The sequence below is a fragment of the Atta cephalotes genome (assembly GCF_000143395.1).
Source record: "Atta cephalotes unplaced genomic scaffold scaffold00013, whole genome shotgun sequence".
In the NCBI taxonomy this organism is placed as follows: Eukaryota; Metazoa; Arthropoda; class Insecta; order Hymenoptera; family Formicidae; genus Atta; species Atta cephalotes.
Genome location: NW_012130077.1, coordinates 5600083 through 5609594, shown reverse-complemented (window position 1 = coordinate 5609594; position 9512 = coordinate 5600083).

Here is a 9512-nt window from a genome sequence, read left to right as displayed (position 1 = left end):
TAAAATATGTCAAGTATAATTCATATTGAGAACTAAATATTATTTATACGAAATAGAATGTTTATATTCTCGCTTCATGCTTTCACTGAACACAATAAGAAAATAATAGTATAATATAAAATAATATTTAATAATATTTTAAAGTGAACATAAATTTTTTAGTAAATAATTTTAAATATAAATTAATAAGTAAATTTAATCAATATTAAAATCAATATAAAGAATAAGTAAAATTTAAATATAAACTAAAATAAGAAAATAAAATTTGCACGTTTTTACATTGTATTAAGATTTTTGAATTTATTATTTTTCATTTTAAGTGACTTGTCGAGTATTTGATGGAGAACCTGAGTGAAAGATTGTGTGAATCAAAAAGCGTCGCTTGACGCTCGCCAATATACATAAGACATAAAAGTATCACTAATCCCTTCGTTTTGCCACGAAAGTTCCACTCAGCGATCCACTCTCTGTTAGCTCTTCGAGCTTTCTAGCCTCTCTTGGTACAAAATCGGGTGATCGAGTTTTATGTAAGTGTGCTTCGTGGGGTGTGAAACGGCTCATGATTCATTAAATTACATCGATTACGCGCCCGTTAGTCTGTCGATTCAATCTGAAAATTAAGTATCTTTGCTGCATGGCATTTTTACCACAATTAATTGGCACGCTCGAAAAATTCTTGCTTCGATAAATTTAAAGTACAATAAATATTTTATTATCCTTTTTGATCGAAAGTACACATTTTTTTAGTCTAACTATAACTAATTTCCTCAATTCTTTTCTCTTCTTTCTATTTTTTTTCTTCTTTTTTGCAGAGCTCGTCAAGCTTATAATTATTAATTTTTCAATGCATATTCTATTGATAGAAGAATATCCGGCTATCGGATATTCTTGCCGTATAGAAGTACAAATATCAAAATATTTTCTGACATTTTGAAAATTGTCAGAAAATATAAGAAATAATATGGAAATAAAAGTAGTATAATATATTGTTGCATAAAATCAATGCATGGATTTTACTATAAAGAGATCATTATATGAAATCAATATTCATTGTGAAAAGAATCTTGATTTTACATGAAGACTTTAACAAGATTCCAATGTGGAAGTAAAAGGAAAACAGGTTTGCAGTAACTGTTACATAAAGACATATCTGTGCCCTTTAATGGAATATCAAGTATCACGTAATCGTGAACGTGCCTCTTGGATCGATGGGCATTACGTCGAACGTGGATCGCTTGCCGATTTTACTGATAAAGTGAAACGTACCGAACAAATTCATAGCATGTACCGTGGAATCTCGTGTCGTGGAATTTCAATTTTAAAAAATCTATTATTTATATTATTACTACATATTTGTCACACACAAAATTTTATTAAGTCCAATAACTTAATCATTTGAAAACGTAAATTTTTATATTCAATCAACCATTTACAATATTAAGTTAATATAAACATTATATACGTAATTCTCTACAGTCCGAATTTATCAAGAAACACACTTAAAAAAAAAATTATTAAAAATATATGAATACGTATATATTATTTGCGATACTTCATACTTCATCGTTGATATCGCCAATTTTATAGTTAAATGTATTTCACGTACTTACGCCAACTAAATTATAGTAGGTAGCTGTGATTAACCTATTTCAAGCTTATCCCAAGCTATTCGGTACTCTACCGATAGCTCATCAATAATTAATTTCCAGATTCAACTACTTATCTCCGCAATTGATCTAAGCACATAACAAGTAATTACCAAATACGAAGAATAAAATAATATTAATTACATAAATAATAAAATATTATCAATAATAAGCTGTATTTTATTAACGATAAAGTGTTGAAATAAAAATTTTAATAAAGTGTGTATTTTATAAAGTGTTGAAATAAAAATTTATTAAATTTATTTAAATAATAAATTTATCTAAATAATTTAATTTAGCAAGTTTTAGATTGATGTGAGAAACATACGGACGTGCGCGCACATGAATATAATATAACATCAGAAAGAAAGTTTATAGTTAAACATGACTTTACATTAAATATAAATTAAAATATTAAAATGCTTCAAACAAAATTAAATACTACACTATCTACTCAATAAAATTCAGCCTTTAATACAAATATTTTAAACAAATAAATAATGAAAAGATCGTATATAGTTTATAAGAACATTACATTCGAAAAATTTCATAAAACAAGCTCGACAGTAACTTGAACGCAACTTGAAAAAATGATGAAACAAAATTACACGTGAAGACGAAAAAAACTTGAAATTGCTTAGAGTTCGAATCATTATGAGTTTGATCAGAAATTACATTACATTCGAATTATAGAGAAATAATTTCTTTTTTTTTCTTTTCTTTGAGAAAGGTTCTCGTCGTGCTCTAGACCTATATCTCGGCGTTTCAGTTAAAAAGCACTCAACATGCGAATCAAAATTATTCTAACGCGTGGTTATAAAGTCAAACTATGATACGAAGGGGTCGTTATAAACCGTGGGTGTGTTCTATGTGTTAAATCTCACATCAATAAAACCGACAGTTCCCAGACTCCCTGCCTCCTGCATTTAATATCGGATCTGTGCGTATATCACGTGGGCGATATATACTCGCGTGCCTACATGCATAGACACAATTGGGACAAGTAATCCGTAGTTGAATCAGTTTACATATTTCTCGCAAAAGGCCAGTTTCCCAGGAGAAAGCAAAATTTTGTACAATTAATTCTCTGCGCTATACACTTTAATTAACAATAATTAAACTTACGAATTGCCGTATATTTTACTATTCATTCTCTCGATAATTTAATTTCTTATTTACCGAGGTTATTAATGTCCGACAGATACCAAATTTAATTAAGCTTTTATAAAGTTAACACTTTAACACTAATCTTTTCTTAAAAGACAAATGTTTTAAAAAGGAATTATTATATATATAGAGAAGATGACAAAACAATTTTAATCAAATTGTTTTGTATCTAAAAATCTATCTTTTATATTTTAATTTTTTTTAGATAAAATCTAAAATGTAATTGTTAAGAGTTAACATTATATTAATGTAAAAATTGTTGATATTATTATTATTGTTTAAGAATTAGCTTTAATAATTACTATTAAACACATGTTGTTTGCATGGTCATAAATATACTTATGTACAATACAAACATTTTGCGTGCGTGCGTGCGCGCGCGCGCGCGCGCGCGTGTGTGTGTGTGTGTGTGTGTGTGTGTGTGTAAAATAGATATAACTGACGTTTATTCATTATTCATAAATATCACGTATGAGCGCGTACGTAATCGATTAACGTGTACATAAATATACGTAAATAAGCATTGTTTTATCAATAAGCATATGTTTGAGAAGTATATATATTAAACATAAAATACTGTGCAAATCCGTCAGCCTGTACTCAAATACTCAGGTAGCATAACAATGTTATACATTAATAACATTATATCTGTCTATCTACTACTTAATCATTGAACTTGCTATGTATTTATATATATATATTTCTCGACCATTAACACAATCTTCCTGCATCTCTTTAATTTATTATGTTTATTTAATCAATTCTTTTTATATAAATACCAATAAATTGATATTATACTGCTCTTTAGTGTATTATTCTATATGTTATGTAAAAATTACAATCTTTAAAATCCAAAAGGCAAAACGCGTGAGATGAGAAAAATTGTCCATTATCTCATTGTAGTTAGAGATATTGAACCGTGCAATGATCGTGAGTTAAGATAATAACGATTGGTTGGTTCGGTTGAGGGGATATAACAAGCGTCTTCCGCCGACAATTGCACCATTTGTAAGTTACTCTGATGGCACAAGTAAAAGACGCCCGCACCTTGTCAGACAGGATGCACTCGGCAATCAGTTTGTTCATCGTGTTTAATGCGCACTTGAAGATTGAAAATTTGGACTTGCCCATGAATTACATTCAATCTCGTTAGATCAAAGTTCAAGGTCATCTCATCTCATAGATTTTGCGCACTCGTTAACATAACAATGACTGATTACAATCAAATAGAATGATTGCGCTACAGAATTAGTTCACACATACATATTTTGAGCAATTTTAGTTTGATTAAATTTCTAATCAACAATGATAAATAATAATGATAAACAATAATAACAATAACAGAAAGTCAATTTTAGCGAAAGATTCACATGTAACACTTAATCTTAAGTTCTTTAAAAACTTGAAAAATTCAAAATTAATCAATAATAATCGATATATAAAAATGATAAATAATTAAAATGATTAAATTGATAGAAGAAAATCATTTTTAATATATCTATTTTAACATATCTATTTGTTAAAAAAGTACAACTGATTAGATTCGATTAATTAGTGATTATCTGAAAGTAAGGAAATTTCGGTAAGAGAAAAACTTTTGAAATAGAAAAGAAAGAATACCAATATATTTAAATTTTACTTCATTATATCAATAATGTATTTACCTATGTTCAAATTTTACTCAGTTATTAGAATATAAAGTATACTATTTTCGATTTCGATAAGAACGCGATACAAATCAGAATTGATTATCTCCTGCCAGTAGCACCATAATTCATCGCAAGCCAAAACAGCTCTCTGATTCTAATTGATTTCAATTTTTAATGTTAGCGGACAAATTATATTCGATAACTCGCTACTACTAGAACACGCGTACATTATAATCGGTTCTTCTATTTTACCTTTATAATCTACGGTAATATGCACAATGCTATAAGTAGCACATATATTCCATATATTCTCTTTGTAGTCCACTCATGAATATTATATTGACTGCTACCAGTTAGCATATGATCACTAAATTCCAACTGAACGAATAAACACATTTATATTACTACGAGATGCTACATTACTATAAATTCGATTACTTTTAAACTTGATTTTTACATTCTAGAGATAAAGTAAATAACATGAGCTAATTTGAAAGACAAGATATCACAAAGTTTAATTTTCTTTCCTAATCTAGTTGCACATTGCTCGCTATTTTGATTCAATTATTCGATTATATTATACACGTTAAGAGAAGGTAAATTCTTTTTACAAACATAGATGATATTAAGAATTGTCATTCGGAATATATTTAATATACTAATTTTTATTGTTTTTTTCTGTATTCTTATCTATAATTTACAAATAAAAATATGTCTGTTAAAAACAGACGTAACATATATATGCGCATGCAAGACTACAAAATTGATTTCTTATAACAAGACTCTGTAATTTTAAATTACAATGCTCATATATTTAAACTAAACATATTTAACTAAATATGTTAGAAAAAATACTTCAATTAAGAAAAAATTAATTTAGACTACAGTTTTCTAAGAGGGAAGTGATTATCGCATAGTCTCATTTCTCACTATACTTCAGCTTGCTATGCTTGTCCAATTCGTAAAATTTCAAAAATCTCTTCCATTAAAGCTAAATCTAGTACTATTATTATTCCGGTATTTTCATAAAAAATATTCTTCTTTCATTTTCATAGAATTTACCTCGTATAACTAATAAAATATTTTCTATTAATCTTATTAAATAAATCAATAAATCTCAACATTAAAAGTTACTCAAAATTATCAACCACAATAATAGAGAGAACTCACGTAAATTATGTCTCAAGGATTAAAATTCTCATGTCGCAATTAATCATTTTCCACTTTTTTCAAGTGTTTTCGATGAAGCGCGAAAAGAGAGATTGATTATACATATATGTTCTATCAAAACTCGTAACGAGATTATCAATGATCGAGGCTGAATTTTGCACTCGTATAAATAAGATTACAATACCAAATGTATTGGAATGTTATAAATTTAATACAATCGTCAGCAACTAAGCAAAAATTTTTCGTGAAACGAGACACAAGACTGGAACGAAGAATGGGCGATAGAATCGGAAATTGCGAAGCAAGCGAAAATAACCGGGGCCAACATGCAGGTCATTGTTTACGTCACTAGATTCTCGCAACCTTTATTCTACACTTTCAACGATGGTTCTTCTTCATTTGCACACAGATCGACTCAGACGAAGACTCTGACACGCTCTGACCTTTCATCCACAAACCGGATTATACGACAATTGTATCGCCTAAAATGCAATTTTTAAACTGTCGGTTTCAGCAAGAACCTTCATTTTTTCAGATGAGTAAAGAAATCGGTCGGACAAGTTCGCCTTCGTATTCCTAATACTATGCTTCTTCGCGATAATCGAAGAGCAGCAATTCGACGTGTTACGTATGATATACAAACGTTTTCGGGGTGACGCTTTAATAACAATAACAATAAAATAGATGATGAAAGCAATGATAAATCACTAACAAACAAGAAGTTCAAGTACGTTACTTTTGTGATAAATATATGTACATCTAAAAAACTATTTCCTAATAATATCGATCAAAGTAAGTATACAAGGAAATACTAATAGATTTAAAAAATCTATTATAATATTATATTGGGAAATGTCCGGAAAATTCGTGCCGATTTTGATTGAAGGAAAAATTGAAACGTAGAAGATTTAAATTTTAGTATACATTTATTAAATTTAAATCTTTTGCGGCACGAACTTTTCCGGACAACCCAATATTATTATAATAAATAATTTAATAATCATTGTAGTAAAGAATATTAAAATATATTGCATATCTGTTTTGCAGATCTGAGAACTTTACAATAATATTTTTCTTATCATATATATAATTATATTGTATATAATTATATATAAAAATTTTCTTCCCGAGTGTATCATATATTACACCATATATTAATTTTTCTTTATAGAAGAAAAAGAATATATCCAATTTTGCCAATATTGAAAAACATTCTATAGAACTTTGGAATTGAGTCGTCTTAGTAATTAATTCTCTCGATCCTTATTCTAATAAGTTCCTAAAGAGTCACAGGCAAATGTATATTACTAACAATACTACGTACGTTGCACTAATCTCACAGAGGAATGAAATTTTTCTTTTATTCCAAATGATGTACGACAAAATATATTCACATACTATACTTCAAATTGAGATTAAATTGCAATTGAGACATAAAAGAGAGCAAAAAGAGAAAACCATGATTTATTTCATCCTCTCTTACTTCAAACAATATCTAATCTTTAAGAATTATAAGAAATAGTAGAACATAAAAAGATACAACACAAAGATACTTGTATTAAATAATAAGAAATAATAAGAAATTCAAAGAAATAAATCAAAATATGTCAATAATGCAAGCCAATGTAAGCTGACATTGGATAGTAATGTGTAAAACTTGTTTGTGTTATCAATAATAATATAATTATAATTTTTAGCCGAAAATTAACTCACAATATTGGCTGCTTGATAATTTTAAATTAATATTACGCAGAAATATCTTGGATACAGCTTGCAAAGTAATATTCCGTCATTTTCCGTTATTTTTCTCGCGTATTTCTTGAGTATATTGATTAATCCTTACACATATAAGTTTATAAAACATTAATAAATACCGATCGAGAATTGTAAATTGTAATTTTTCTAGCAATATATGATGTATTCATTGAGAAACCATCTAAGTAAGTACACAAGATCACTTTATCGCTCTCGAAAGGTTTCTTGTCGCTTTAACCACACACATCAGTGTAGTGCATCTGCCTTAGAACCTATCCGCTATCTTTTTGCAAGAGCGATCACGTAGATTTGTCGAGCTACTTGCGTGAACCACCCCAGTGATTCCGAGCCCGGGTAGATTCGTAAGAAATCGATACGCGGCGAACCTGCCACCTGCTGGCAACCTCGGTCCACCCTCATGCAGGTTGCTCCGGTAGCTTCTTTGCGCGTCATTTCCAGGACACAGAGGCCAACCCCTTAAAAGTCTAGGGTTTTCCCCGGAATTGTGGATAAAGGCCCTGAATTCACTGGCTCGATATGATTGTTCCTTAACACACGAGCAGCTACCTGCCTCCATCATTTACTTAAACAATGACTGCAAGCAATGACTCTGTCAGGACGAGTTTCCTATCGCAATGCAAAATTGAATACAGAAATGTAAATGCAATACGAGCAAAATTGCCGATGCATCTAAAATGGAAACGTTTCGTAAAAGTTTGTCGCAGATTTATGAGTAAAAATTTACTTTCCGTATAAATAACTTTAATAACATGTCGATTGAAATTCTTCATAGGAAGATATGTTAGTTTATTTTCCAACGATGCCATACGTTTCGAATTTATTCTGTATCAAAAATATTGTATAAATTTAGATATTACGATCTTTAATAGAATAAAAGTCTCTTTCCATTTTTTCACGCACTTTGCAAGCAAATTGATATAATTTCTTGAAATATTCTTTAATAGAATTAGAACTTGCACAAAGTTTGCATGGAAACTCAAAATAAATAATAATATTATTTCATTATATAAAATGTCATAGTTAGTTTCATATTTCATATGATCAATATTAAATCAATATTTTTGTGTTGTCAAATCTAATATATCGAGCAGAATATGTACATAAATTAACAAAGAAATTGTAGAATCGATGGTCAGTACCTATCAGTTCTGTCACTAAATAACATCTTTCGCAAATGACATTTGCGAGCCAAGTTATAAATAAAAGTACGAACTGGAGCACGAGCAACGAATGTGACAAATAAATTTGCTAAATATACATCATGACCCACAAAATGTATTTAGCTTTAACCATCTCTTTTTTTGAAATTAATTAAATAATAGATTGAAGTTTATAAATATCGACTCAACGAATTGAAAGCCTATGAGTTATAAATCAAAAAATATTTAAGTTATATGAAGTAACGACATTTTTATAATTGTTATAAATTGTAAAATATCTCTATAAATTAATAATTATTTTATTATTTATCATATTTTTGTACATAATGATTACTTTTTATTTAATGATACAAGTCGACAAGCATCATTCTATCTTTCTCGCTATTCAGAGAATAAAAGTAGAACGACACTTGTGTTGACTTGTGTCTAAATGGAAAGCATCCAATGTTTTACATTTATTTAGATATATGAACAAATTAATATATCAAGCCCTCACATTCGTATTTATTTTTTATATTGTATACATTTATTATATAACGTATATAAAAAACAGGAAAAAGAAATATTAATTGAAAAATATATGAAATTTTTTTATAAGGAGCATAATCTCTTATATTTAAATAAATTTAGACATAAATTATAGATCTAACACTTTAACACATATAGATAGTTAAATGGTATATCTGTGAATAGAATTCACCATTATAAGTATACTAATGTTGTTTATCATTTAACGTATTATTTAATACATTATTTAATACGTAATAGATAAATGAGAATATATAGAATTTTGTGTGTGTGTGTGTGTGTGTGTGTGTGTGTGTGTGTGTGTGTGTGTGCGCGTGCGTGCGTGTGTGTGCGCGCGCGCGTACGTATGCGTATATACATACAATGTATATATAATAAAATCAGTATATATATATATATATATATATATATATATT